The sequence below is a fragment of the Gadus morhua genome, chromosome 3, assembly GCF_902167405.1.
Source record: "Gadus morhua chromosome 3, gadMor3.0, whole genome shotgun sequence".
Taxonomy (NCBI): Eukaryota; Metazoa; Chordata; class Actinopteri; order Gadiformes; family Gadidae; genus Gadus; species Gadus morhua.
The window spans coordinates 26,305,539-26,320,181 of NC_044050.1; the positions used below are offsets into that span (position 1 = coordinate 26,305,539).

General features: G+C 49.5%; 1 protein-coding gene across 3 annotated transcripts in view; it reads left to right on the forward strand.

Annotated features, from left to right (window-relative positions):
* si:dkey-237i9.1 (SEC14-like protein 1) overlaps positions 1-14,643 on the forward strand; it is a 41,470-nt gene that overhangs the window by 2,175 nt on the left and 24,652 nt on the right. The window lies entirely within an intron of this gene.

The window sequence follows — 14,643 nt, forward strand, 5'->3', positions numbered from 1 at the left end:
GGCGTGTTCCAGATCCCCTTACCCAGATGGCTATTTCAGTGGTTGCTCGTTAGGCACCTTGGGGTCAACACGGCAGGGGACTTAAGGAAGCCATTCCTCAGTAGTATTACTTTCACACCTATTCTGCCCTCTTTCTCTAATCTGAGTCTGATTGATGGTAACTCACTATGCTAAACCCTGCTTCTCTCCATTGGCTACTATATGCACCACTCAAGTGATGGAAGGGAAAATAACCCATTGCCCTATGGTTCTACACACAGCCATAGCCAAGTACTCTCATTCCAACCTGGTAGCCTATATCTGGAGTACATGCACGCAAAGTCTAAGCTCTCTGGTTTACGCGGCCTTAGCCGATAGTTCCTTCAGAGTGCGTCATACTGCACACTATGCCCATGCACTTTCACATTCAGAATGTGTGTGTATATATATACTTAGTATATGCTACACGTGAAACGTCTTGCAGGTCGCCATTTGATTGGTTCGCTAACTCTTGGGCAATGTCCCATGATTGAGATCTCAAACTCGGGAATTGTTTTCACGTGCGTGACGGTCGTCTCGTCACGATAATAAAAACAAATAAACCCCGGCAAAAAGTGTTATCTTATTGTTTTTTTTGGAGTGTTCACGTGTGTTATATACTAAAACAATTATTCACCTCAGACTCCGTTTTTTTTGAAAAATTTCCTGTAATTCCGGTAGTTTTCAGATAATATATATATGTAGGTTGCCTCCTCTCGTCGTCCCGGTCCATTCGCACTGTTGAGAATTCTGTGTTTTTCCAAAGCCTCTTAGTGCTCCTGGGTCTGGCTCGTCCTGGGTCTGGCCCCTGGGTCTGGCTCCTGGGTCTGGCTCCTGGGTCTGGCTCCTCCTGGGTCTGGCCCTTGGGTCTGGCCCTTGGGTCTGGCCCCTGGGTCTGGCTCCTGGGTCTGGCTCCTGGGTCTGGCTCCTCCTGGGTCTGGCCCTTGGGTCTGGCCCTTGGGTCTGGCCCCTGGGTCTGGCTCCTGGGTCTGGCCCCTGGGTCTGGCTCCTGGGTCTGGCTCCTGGGTCTGGCTCCTGGGTCTGGCTCCTGGGTCTGGCCCCTGGGTCTGGCTCCTGGGTCTGGCCCCTGGGTCTGGCTCCTGGGTCTGGCCCCTGGGTCTGGCCCCTGGGTCTGGCTCCTCCTGGGTCTGGCTCCTGGGTCTGGCTCCTGGGTCTGGCCCCTGGGTCTGGCTCCTCCTGGGTCTGACCCCTGGGTCTGGCTCCTGGGTCTGGCTCCTGGGTCTGGCTCCTGGGTCTGGCCCCTGGGTCTGGCTCCTGGGTCTGGCCCCTGGGTCTGGCCCCTGGCTGGGTCTTGCTGCGTGCTCACATCCAGTCTCTCAGCACGCGGCTCATGTTTCCCACCGGCGGCTGGACCGGGTGTGATGTCGGTGGATTTGCATGTCCTTTCCATCGATATGTAATTTATCTTCCCCTTAAAACAATATAATGGTGTACCACCGCTGTGCCCCCCTCTACCTCCTCCTCCTCCTCCTCCTCTGCCCGCTGTGGTGGGGGTTGAGTCGGGTTGCATTCACTCATGGTGTGTTCTCATTGGCTGGTTGGAATGTTGGGGGCGTGGCTTGTTCCCCACCGATATGACTGAAGAGTCACGGGCCCCTTTTAAATCTTCTTAGTAGAGAATGGGTTAAGAAGTGGGGAACGGATGCCTTTTGAGTACACGGCTGGTGCATGGAGCCTGGACGAGGGGTCGGGAGTAAGAGTGGAAGGTTAGCAAGCGGGAGACACACCGCCTCATGGAGCCTGGACGAGGGGTCATTAGTAACAGGGTAGAGTTGTAGAGGGACCTCTAGGCTAGCGCGGTGGGGGATTCCTTCTGTTTTGTCTCTATTAAAAAAATAAGCTCTCTCGCTCGTTTAATTACCTGAAGGTGGACCTCAGTCAGACAAATGTTGCTGCCGAGGTGGTGGCCCTTTCCAGAAAGATCTGTGTACATAAACCACTCATGGCCAAATGGCTGCATATGCATGTTAAGGCCACAGAACGTGGACTGGATGAGGCTCAGGGGGTGAAGCATCCACTCTATTTCTGAAGACACCGCAGAGAAGAGAGGAAAGTGTGTCATAACCCAGGCTCAGTTCCTTGTCTGGTAAAAATTGCGTATCTTCCTGTTTTTCTTAACAACAATAATGAAGCAACATTCCTCTTGTGGAAGACGACACCACTACAGCTGCCGCAAACTACCCCGGAACAATGATGTTTCCAGAGTGTGTTCCACCAAAAGCGTTGGCACTCTGGGTTGCAAACACCTGCGTGTGTGGGTGGGATGGCATCCACACGTTATGCTGGACTTCAACTTCTCACTGTACTATACATAGCAGTTCCTCTTTTTCGCTCGGAGGATTATGTATTTGGTGTCTCTTCGACCGTCTCTATGGCAAGTTAAAGGGGTGATATCACGCCACCAGGTGTGAGTATGATTCGCCATTACAAGGCGTTTGTAAATCTGCCTTTTCCTGTGTTTTAGTGACATCACAAGTGGGCGTGTCCACCTGGATGTATGCTGGATAGATCAGTCCACCAGCCTACCCAGACTGTAGCAAATGTTGCTTATCTATCCATCATACATCTAGGTGGACACGCCCACTATCGATGTTGACGCTAATCACACTCACACCTGGTGGCAGTAACCCCTTAAATGCTTACTCCAATCATCCTCCTGGAGAAGGGAGCAGAAGCAAGGGTGGGAGGGGGAGAAAGAGCGAGGTTTTAAATTATTTTGTTATTGTGCTTTAGTTTTTCTTTTTTTAAAGGCATTCCTCGGCGAACCGAAACACACCTTCTCTCCTCGCTGGGCCTCTTGGCTCCCTGGCAGGTGCTGCGTTCAGGGCCTTGGAACTGGTTGTCAAGTTGTAAACACAGAGCTGGAGTGGAAGTCGAATGAATGTTAGTGTTGCACGGTTGAGCATTTTGGCCCGAGAGAGTCGGTGGGTTTCTGGTCCCTAACGTGTGCATAACATTTAGCAGAGGCTTTTATCCAAAGCAACTTACAATAAGTACATTTTTCAGAAGAAAAACAAAATAAATATATATCTATATACATTGCTGTCGGTTCAATGAGAGAACCATAGAGAGAAACCTTTTCATAGAACCAAGTAACGAGCAGTGACAACTGTGTAGAATGGAAGACGCAATTGAGTTGAAGCCTTCATTTAGAAATGTGGTAATACTGTTAGGGAATTAGCATTTTCTCAATGATGATAGGATCTCGATGCACAGAAAACTGTGGTAGATGTTGTCATCAATGCTCGCTGATAAAACACAACAAGGCAAAATGTGTGAATACTAGGCATAAGTTTGCACATGTTGTTGTAATGCCTTTTTATTATACTATTAAAAGGCACCCCCAGAGGCTTCTGCTGCTTCTCAATAACAGGATGCTGTCGTGACACACACACACACACACACACACACACACACACACACACACACACACACACACACACACACACACACACACACACACACACACACACACACACACACACACACACACACACACACACACACAGCCCACGATGTTTGGGTCCTATGGGAGGGCCAGCTGCACGTCAAAGAGGCTTCGCAGGCCTCCTCTCTGTGTTATTTCAGGCCCGTGGACCACAGTTATCCTCGAGCACATCCGCTGTGGAGCCCAGTGATCTCCACACTGAGAGGATTTACTAACCGCCTGATCCTGGATTAGTAAACTGCTACATCTAGGCAGCCTGCCATTTTGTTTTAGAGACAAACCCCCCCCGTGCCCGATCCCTGCAACCAAACAAACACACACACACACACGCGCACACACAAACACACACGCGCACAAACACACTCTGAACGCGCACACACACACACAAACACTCTGAACACACACACACACACTCTGAACACACACACACACACACACACACACATACTGTGAACGCATGCGCACACACAAAACCACTCTGAACACACACACACACACTCTGAACACACACACACACTCTGAGCTCAGACACACACACACACACGGCCGACACGCACCCAGGGGTGCGGGCCAGCCTAACCTGTTCCCCTGTGCGTGTGCCGTGTGTGCGTCACGACACGAGGCAGCGTTTGGGCGCCTCTGGCGTTGTGTGTGCCTGCAGACCGGCGATCAGGCTGTCCCGTCCGCTGGGAGGACTGAGCACCCAGGTCTGATCCCCCCCCCCCCCCCCCCCCCCCGAGCACCCAGGTTTGAACCCCCATGGCACCCACACCGCCCGGGTGAAACACTCAGTCTGCAAACTCGTTGTGTAACCCTCCTGGAACCCTTTAACCGCCTGATGTTTTGACGTCCATTAAATCCGTTTGCAGCTATTTTTGTTCTCATCCAATTTTATTTTGGGAGTTGTGATCGGTTATTCGATGTTACTCCTAGTGAAGCTTATTCTCTGGATTTGGGCCTCTTTGTTCATTAAAACACTACAGTTGAGTAGCAAAGGTAAACAAAAATAGAGTTATTTTGGTCTGGTGTATAATGCGACTTGGTGTATTCAATCCTCTAATATTATTATCATTATTAATAGCACCTATATTTCACACAGTCTCACCCCAACGGTTCAGAGCAGACTTATCTGCTTCTAAAGATTAACCTAATATCCAGAAATCCATAGAACAAAGAGGTGGATCAAAACTGCAACCTAAAAGTTTTTTTTTTTGTCGTCGTCTGAAACAAAGTGACCCATCAAGCATGTAGTATAAGCAAACGATAACCGATGTTCTCTGTTTGTCCACCGAATGGCACAAAGAGAACCGTCTACTCGTGAAGCATTCTGGCCTTGTGAGAGCTGCCCCACCAGAAGAAGAGCTCTGTTCCTGCCTTCTGGGTCTTCACGGGGGGGAGTGCTGAGTCTCTGGCATCGGTCTCCCTGGCCTGTTGCTTCTTAAGGCTATTAAGAAGCCATCTCAGTGGTCCTTGGACCGGGGGAGACGATGCCAACAGTGCAGCAGGTGCGCGTGTATTATGAACAAAGGCATCCGGCCAGCATCATCAAACACGCCCCGGCCACCGTTGTGTATCGTCGGCCTGCCGTCGGTCGCAGCTGCCAGGACCCCGCTACAACCGGGGTCTTTGTAGGCTAATGGGAAAGCAAATAGTGTTGTTATTCCGTTGCGGTGGTGGTGGCCAAATTGTTCCTCCCTTTCATGCTCTGCTGTGCAGATATCGCAACCTTTGGTGTTCAGCACCAAAGTGAGGGTGGGGTGGTAATATTAGGATTGGAATAAGTGCATTTCCATTTCATGGAAATGAGGCTCCAAGGTCGTTTTTTTAGTTTTGCAAAACTGAAAGGATTTTGGAGACTCGGCCGAGTAGATTAAATTCAGGACTTTGCAAAGCGTTTTGCTCTATTCAAACGAAACACAATGTGAAAAATTTCAGTGTGAAGATTTTCAAGTGAAGCGACTTCAATCATCTCCTGAATGACTGCCGCCACGGACCCTGAGAACGAGGGGCGTTCCCTGCCTCAAGTGGCCTCGATCGGTCACCAGCCCCGGTTGACGAAGCACTCTGTCCTGACCCACTTTCGGGCAGGTCTGGTTAAGGCTGCCGCAGTGCAATTCCCCGGGCCTCAGTCGCCTCGCAGTCTCGGCTCCGACGTGTTGTTTTAATCCTCCCCCCCTCCGTAAGCCTCTGGATGGCCAAGCACTCATCCCCAAGCCAGCCTCCCTCAAACTCAGCCAGGTTAGCGTCTTGGTGAGTGCTTTGTCCCCCATTCGGGGGACAAAGCACTCACCAAGACGCTAACCTGGCTGAGTTTGAGATCTCCCAATTCCTCCAATCGGCTTCTGTCGCTCCGGCACCCCCATTCAGAAAAAGGCCGGGCGGCCCTTTTGTGAATGAGCCCTGCCTGCGTGTGTGTGTTCTCCCTGCGCCGTCGCAGCAGGGCTCTCGGCAGACGCTCCCCCTCGTCGACGATGAGTGATTGAGAGCCCGCCTCGTTGCATTCTAATTGCGCGGCAGGTTGCTCGACGGGGCGTTGATAAGGAGCCCGCAACGCCACGACGCGGGGACGCAGGGACACCGAGGGGACGATGACGCCCGCTGCGGAGTTCATTCACAGATCACTGGGACAAACCAGCCCCCCCCCGTCCCCGTCCCCGTCTCCTCACCATCCGCGTTTTGGTCCTGCAGCAAGGGCAAGACGAAGCAGAGCCCCCCACCCTCCATCTCTCTTCCCCCCCCCCCCACCATGCCTCTCCCTCTCTCCCCCCCCACCCTGCCTCTCTCCCCCCACCATGCCTCGCTCCCCCCCCCCTGCCTTGCTCTCCCCCCCTGCCTCTCGCTCTCTCCCCCCCCCCCCCCCCCTGCCTCTTTCTCCTCGCGCTGCAGTGGCGCACAAACGCACGTGACCTCACTATCGTCCGCCACCCCCCCCCCCCCCCCCCCCCCCCCCCGTTCCGCGGCAGCAGTTTAGCGCGTCATTGTGCTCCACGCGTCGCGCTGCGGGCCCTGGCAGTGAGTGACTCACGGCCACGCACGCAGCCGCGCCGGTGACGTGTGCGTCCGTAGCGATGTGTGACAGAGTGTCGTTTCTATGGCCACGCCGGATATAGAGCGCCGTGATGGATACTTTGTGCCGGCTCCTCAGCCTCTCTCCCGTGTGTGTGTGTCTCTCATCCCCCTGTGTGTGTGTGTGTGTGTGTCTCTCTCTCTCTCTCTCTCTCTCTCTCTCTCTCTCTCTCTCTCTCTCTCTCTCTCTCTCTCTCTCTCTCTCTCTCTCTCTCTCTCTCTCTCTCTCTCTCTCTCTCTCTCTCTCTCTCTCTCTCTCTCTCTCTCTTCCCCCCCCTCCAACCCCCTGTGTGTCTGTCTCTCTCTCTCTCTAACCCCCTGTGTGTGTCTCTCTCCATCCCCTTGTGTGTGTTCGTCTCTCTCTCTCTCTCTCTCTCTCTCAAACCCCCTGTATGTGTGTCTGTCTCTCTCTCTCTCCAGCCCCCTGTGTGTGTCTCTCTCCATCCCCTTGTGTGTGTTCGTCTCTCTCTCTCTCTCAAACCCCCTGTATGTGTGTGTGTGTGTGTCTCTCTCTCTAACCCCCTGTGTGTGCGTGCCGTTAATCCACGCTGACAACCGCGATCACAAATCACGATCCCGGCTGCTCCACGCAACCTTTCCCCCCCACACAGGGGGCTCTGCCTGGCCCTACACCATCTCTCATGCCAGAGGCGGTCGATACGGGCTCAGCCCCCATCAGGGAAGTAATTTAATAATGCGGCAGCTGGAAGGAGGGCCGGGGTTGGGGGGGGGGGGAGGGGGGAGGGGGGGGGGGGGTTGGGGGAGTGCGGGCAATAACTTCTCCTTAACGGCAGATCCCTTTTCGTCACTGTGTGAGGGGTTGGCGATGCGGCACCATTTACCGTACGTCGGTTCTACCGCGGCCCCTTGAATAGAAACAGGAAGAGCTCAAGTGGTCCTTCTTTATGTCCGACGCGGTACACCTTCCCTCGACCGCCATGCCGCAGGTCATCACATTGCTGATCTTTCACCGGATTGATTCAGTGTTTTGTTCAGTTCTTTTTTTTTTTTGTATTGATTCGTTTTTGTACAAATTGGTGGTTGAATCCCAATGAGAGGCTATTCATTCAGAGCTGGCTCTGGTAATGGTCGAACAGGTGACTTGGGGAAATTGTAGAGCCTAATTAAACGGAAGAGAAGTATTTGTGTTACATAATTCAAATGGGGGATATGTTTTTGTTGACGTCTCGCTATAATTCAACGGATTTTCTTTTGATTAAAGCAAGTAAATTAATAACTTATTGCAGCTGTGTCCTCCAAATCCAGCTGTTATTCATTTGGAAATGTTTGTTTTGATCCTTTCTTTCGTGCAGCAAACGTTGAGGGGAAAGTATTTCAACCACTGAATCGCAAGAAACAGCCCCTTGGCAGTTAAGGGCAAACAACGGCCTCGACCGGTACAGCTCCCAGTGAGGACATAAGACACTGGTACAGCTCCCAGTGAGGACACAAGACACTGGTACAGCTCCCAGGGAGGACACAAGCCACTGGTACAGCTCCCAGTGTCTTGCGTCCTCACTGGGAAGTGTTTGACACTCTGTCGTTTGTTTTCTGATTGCTCTTTACACTGTCCCACATTGCCTAAAGCACAAGCAACTAAATGTACTTGACAGTCTTGCAATCCCAGCTACATTCCCTCACTGCCCAGTAAGCGTTGACGCCTTAGTGGTGGCAGATGTCCACCATCGGATCGGTGAGATTGCTGTGGTTGCCGCATAATCGAATGATTGACAATTTCCTGAGCTGTTTCAGAAGGTTTGTGAGCCTGGGGTTCGTTTGAGGCGTTGTCATCCTACTATGAGATGCTCGAGTCCAGTCTACTGCAATTCGGGTTAAAAAAATGCAGGAGAAATATCAGAATGAGCCCCATGGAAACAATCCGAGCTGTTTCTTGATTACCCTAATCCCAGATGTCTTCGTATTAATGATCATGTCATACTCAGCTGTACGTATTTTCCAGTGAGCTTGGTTCTGTGTTGGTTCACGGTTGCCATCGAACCAGGTCACTGTTTCTGCGAGTCCATTGTGTAAGGCAGATGTTTTTTTGGGATGGAAAAAAGCTACACATGATTCTCTGAACTGCCTGCCTGCTCTTCAACTTTCCTCTCCCTACAATAACAACCTTGTTCGGAGCTCATACACCATACTCTGTTCGATAAAAAACAGACAAATTATTATTTCCTCAATAGTCTCTCACCCTCCTACTCATAATTCACTTCCCGGCCTTCCTTCTGGAAACGGCCTGCAGGGTTTAGCTAGTGTCATGAGAATTTGAAGGATTTGTTGCGAGCGTGCAGCAAACTCTTTAATGCATAATGTATTAGTGGGACTCTCTTTTGCCATGTAGATCAGAAATACTCTTCCAGAATAGTACGGTGCACCTAGACTGTTGCGGAGGGGCGGTTGGCAGTGGTCTGTATTTATCAGTGCCAATATCCAAAACTGAAACGATGAAACGTGCCAAAAACAAATTCTGTGGCAAATTCTGAAGGGTTGGATCCTGATTTCTTTGTTTTTCTATTATAATTGTGTGGTGTGTTCTTGGCTGACTAAACCCTTCATTTGTTCCCGTTAACCCGTAGCAATACAAAAGTAAGAACAGGGAACTGAGCATAGCAATTGAAAAAGTTCGATATCAACTAATAAAAGATGGCCATTCTCAAAACCCCCCAAGGATCTCTTTTACAGATGACTGTTAATGTTGTTGAATTTGTTGCATTTTTCTCTTGAATTTGTTTGCATTTTTCTCCAATAGACCGTCCAGTCAATCCGAGTGCTCCCCTGTTATGCTTGTTCTACGGGTTTGGACATTTCCTGTAAGCTAAGCTCTATTAGTCATCGAGTATCCTAATCGCCAAACTTCAAGTTCCTGCTCTGTCTCCAATTTCCTGCTCTGTGCCAGGCCAGATGCACAGAGCTGATAAAACCTGAATAAGACCTCCGTTTGGTGGCAGACACTGTTGTTGCTCAAGCAGGAACCACAGGCTCTGGAGATGAGACTGTGCTACTGGCCTACTGGTCCTGTCCTCAGAAAGCCTCTGCAGACCCTCCCGTCTGCAGAACACCGGACGGTGCCTCCATCTGAAACACTAGTGCATGTTTCACTGAGAGATACTTTTGTTGATATTAGCCTGAACGAATAGAAGATAACAATCACATTTACGTTTAGGGTACTTGGCAGACACTTTTGACCAAAGCGACTTACAATAAGTGTGTTTGTCGGAAGAAAGAGAAACAATGCCTTGATATATCACTTTCGTTACAGTAAAGATGTTCACAGATACATGTGGTCACTGCAAAGTTAACTGCAAAGTTAACCCATTCCCCGTATACAACAAAGATAATTAGTCATATTGCATAAAGAAAAGGCAGCTGCAGGTTTTTTGAAGGAACTTGAATATCTCCATGGAGAAAGGCTCTTCTTTAAAACACGTATTACATTGCCCTGGTGGGACAGATGCAAAATGATGGGTTTTAAATTTTTGCGTCCAAAAATAGATTTGAGTCTTATCTGACGAGCCGGAAGATGCAGACTGCAATATTTCCGCTCTATATGCATTGGTCTGTTAGAACAACATGATTCAATTTATTTTCTATGAAGTGAATTTCTTGTTCTGTGTGCCTTGGGCGTGAAGTTTAATTCATTGATTAAAGAAGCAATTTATTCAGTTTTGGCAGCTTGCATTTACCTGGTATTTAAAAACTAAAGCCTTGATCGATCCGTCTTGTACTCAAGTGCTTCAAGTGTTGTTGAAACCGGACTGCCTTTTATCATGCATTAGTGTGAGCCTTTATGCGTCAGTATTTTGCGAAAAATTGTCTATTAACACTGAATATTAATACTACTCTGCATGCATGCTACACAAGGCCTCCTATTCTGTCTTCAAGTCCAGACCCTTAGGGCTGTGGCCATTTCCCACACATACAGTCACACAGAGCCAGTCTGCCAAGCCCAGAGGAATCCTGACATAGCAACCTGCCAGAACCCCCCTTTTTTTATACTCCACGAGCCTCCAAGGAGATCCATGTCCCTTTCAGCATCCCTGGATCGCATTCCCCCCCCCCGATCCCATTCACCACTTCCAGGCTTTCATAAGCTCCTTCCTGGGGCTTTAGTGTTCCCCCCTGGGAGTTTCACCTTCACCGCGCCGTCCACTGATGACCGAAATGGATTTCTTCATACAGGAAGGGGTCCAATAACAGTCCCTTGTTTGGCGGTTTTTTTCTCGCATGCTAATAGTGTCTCCATCAGCCGAATTCCAGGAACTAATGTCTCACGGCTTGGCTGCTTTGGAGAGTGGAGGAATGTCGCCGTGGTAACCCACACTCGCGGAACAGATTCTTCTGAAGGGATTTCCTCCTCGTCTTTTTCCCCGTTGGCAACAGCAAGGAAGGGCTTTTTTGCTAACCTTGATGGCTATTTAAGAACCTTCCTTATGAGGCTGCTCTTGTTACATCCGACCCCGCCTGCATCATGTGCTTGATAAATAATTTTATCAAGCAGCTTCACCTCAGGGGGGCCATGGAAATTGTAAATTTGCGCTTTTAGTCTTCATTCTAAAAAAGCTCCACTTAATGAGAGTTAAGTGGAAAAATGACTACTTCAGACGAAATTAACACGTACGCAGTTTTTCGGCCTTCTAGGAAGTCCTACCACAACATCGGCTTTCAACATTAACGTTTCAACACTTCCTAAAATGTTACCCAATCCAGGAAGCTGAACGGGGAGGCATGTGGTTCCGGAGGTAGAGAAACCTTCTGGTAACCAGAAGGTTGCTGGTTCGATCCCCGGCTCCTCCTAGTTGAGTGTCGAGGTGTCCCTGAGCAAGACGCCTCCGCCCCACCCTAACTGCTCCTGACGAGCTGGCTGTCCCCTTGCATGGTTGACATCGCCGTCGGTGTTTGACTGTGTATGAATGGGGGATGAATGGGCTTTACAAATGCAATATTGTAAAACACTTCAAGTGGTCACTGTTTAGAAAAGAGCTTTATAAATGCGGTCCATTTACCCTTTACCAACCGTCATATCGGAGCGTCCAAACCTAGGATGCTGTGCATGCGTACCCCACTGCTACCTAGCAACACACCCATCGGAACACAGTGACACAACTTCCTGTTGTGTTTGAGTCAGGGCGATGATGTCCCCCCGGGAGGGGTCGAGGAGGTAGAGCTGAGTCAATGTTTACCATCGGCCATGGGGCTTGATTTGGGATGTGTGATGTTTGAGGAGATGACTTCATGACCCACTACTCTTTATTTTTGCTTGTTGCTAACGGGCGGAGACATTCCATCTGTGTCAGGAGGAGCTGCTAAGAGCCCCGGGGGACAGAAGGCTCCAGCCCAGTCCCTGTTTAACTCATTCAGCTCTGTTCTCCAGCGCTGGGCAGATCAATAAGTAGATCCGTTGGTCCACTGCACACCAACAGCACAGCCTTACATCGTGGTCTCGGTGAATGAAAAGTAATAAGATAATAATCGATCCATCTCGCAGTCTCTCTCCCTTTTATTCTGCTTTGAAGAACTTAAAAGCAGTTGCTCTGCTCGTTATATTTATTTTGTTATGCGCTTGCTTGATTCTTACCCTTTTAGGGGTACATCTGCATCATAGAATGCTCTTACTGTAAGCCGCTTTGGACAAAAGCATCTGCTTAATGCATGTTAAGTGATGTAGATATTGATATCAATATCTATAGATACAGTTTACTGTATGTAGATATAGATATAACAAAAACGAATTCTCAAAAAATCCAACTTTGTGTATATACTCATAGGCATTTAAATCTAAACCTCGGACCTCTGGTTAAATTGTTGCCAATAAATGCCACTTGAATTGATGATGAATCGATGACCACTGGATGCGGGGGTGGAACATTCAGTCGAATGAGGAAGGGTTTTCACAAAGTCCCATGGATTCTGCGCTCTAATCAAAACCGAAAACCCCTGCAAGCTGCAATATGTGGCGGATTATTCATCGGGGAGAACTCCTCCTTTATAGAGTTTAGACCAGTCATCCATGATTTAATTAGGATTGGAAACTAGACATTTAACACCGCTCTTGACAGACTGATGCACTTTTCTTGACGTTCGTTGTGCTATGACGAACCTGTTGACCTTCAGGCCGGCTCCTTATCCCCATCTGTGTGTGTGCTCTGCAGTGAGTCAGGCCTGTATCATGATGGCTCTGTGCGTTGCAGGGGGGGGTTGTCTGATGCAGCACTAAGAGAAGGTCCTGTTCTAGAGGAGGGACTTCCTGGATAGACAAAGTCCTGGACCATCCATGCAAACATGAGTTGTTCTCTCTACGGCTCACGGAATACTCTGGTGCTCCGCCATAGCTAATCGCTTTAGCGTTAATTTTCCTTTTTTAAACTTGAAGCTTAAAAAAAGTCAAAACGTTTGACCCGTTTGTCGACTAACCTGCTCCATGGAAACAGTGCTGTGGTCTGCAAGCTGATTCAGTTGGCAGAGCCTTGAATGATTAAAGGTTGAGATGATGCACTGAGCAATTTGTTCCATGCAAATCCACCCACACTGCGCACTCCTGCTCTGGCACCAGAATACATTACATTTCCTACTGTGGTGTTAACACTCCCACCGTCTTTTCCCAGTAGACGGTTTTGGGGTCCGCCGTGTTCCCCCCCCCGGTGTCTTCTGTCAGAACTACAGCAAGCCCAGCAGGGTTCCCTGACCCGCTCCCCTTCTCGCAGATTCAAAAATAGCTCGGCGTCGTGAACCCAGGCCTTCCTGCTATTCACCCGCACTTTCACAGCTCGGCTATTTTCGGTTTCCCACGTTAGCCGTTTGTTGTTTCTGTCATCCCTTGCCGGGGCACAGAATTCTCAGACTTTCCCAGTCGTTTCGTCCATTGTTTGGTGTGGCTGTTGATCCATTCGGTTTATTTGACTAAATGTTTGTGTTATGGCTTTTTTATCAGAACAGTTTTCCATTGAGCTGTTGTAGTAGTAGAAGCATTAGTCTGCAATGTAATCTAAGCATGTGTACTTGTGTACCTTTTATTTGTGTTGTTGTTGTTGTTGTTGTTGCGGATGTTCTCATTCCGATGTTTCTGGCTGGGTCAGCTGTGGTCCAAGTGCTTGTTTTGATGCAGGATTAGTTTTCGAAAGCTGGTGTTTAGCGTCCGACGGTGGCGGTGTGCTGAGTCAGTGTGCATCAAAGCCCCTGCTGTGGCCTGTGTGTTCTAGAGGGCGTCAGGCCGGCGTACAGCGCTCCTGCATTCACCCGGCGGCTGGGCTGCTGGGTCATTAAGGGGGTTGAAGAGTGCAGTGTCAGTCGCTGTCTCCTGCCAAACGCCCACCGCCACCAGCACAATGCGTCCAGCTGCTGGCACGACCAGGGCTGTTGAGCGGTCTCTGAGGGCACCGCGGTGCCCTCAGAGACCGCTCAACAGCCCTGGTCGTGCCAGTCGTAATCGTACGACAGCGGATCGATTTGGTCGAACTGACCCTGCTTTATCAGTGTCTGCGTTCAAAGGGTCTGATCTAGGGTTTGGACGAAATATCGATTCTGTGATATATCGTCGGCCTTCCTCCTGCGATAGGATAATCGATACACTGGCGCCAAATATCAATATTAATCTGTTATTTCTATTTTATTATTAGTATTTTTTTTCAACAACGTGTTTGGGACCATGAATAAAGACAGACATCCATCATTTGACCTTTTCACAGTCATTTTGTGTTCCTCGTTAGACATATATCGGGATGCATCGTTATAGGATTGTCTAACAATATATTGATTATCTCAGAACCGCTGTATCGCGATATTATCGCCATCGTGGGCCTTGTATCGCATATCGTATCGTGGGGTACCCTGTGATTCCCGACCCCGCGTCTAATCCCCACGACAACCTGACACACCCACGTCACTGTTCTCTGTCGTCCGAATGAGTCAGTGTTGCATCTGAACCTGAGAAACATCGTGATGGTTCAGCCAGTCAGGGGTTCTTCCCCGTCACGCCATGAGACCCCAGGCTGTTGGTTCTAGTCCTTAAGACGGAGAAAGCACATGCTCTGTTTGGCCTCAAACAACACAGGCAGCCAATCGGCCGACACCTCTGCGTGTAGCGCCAA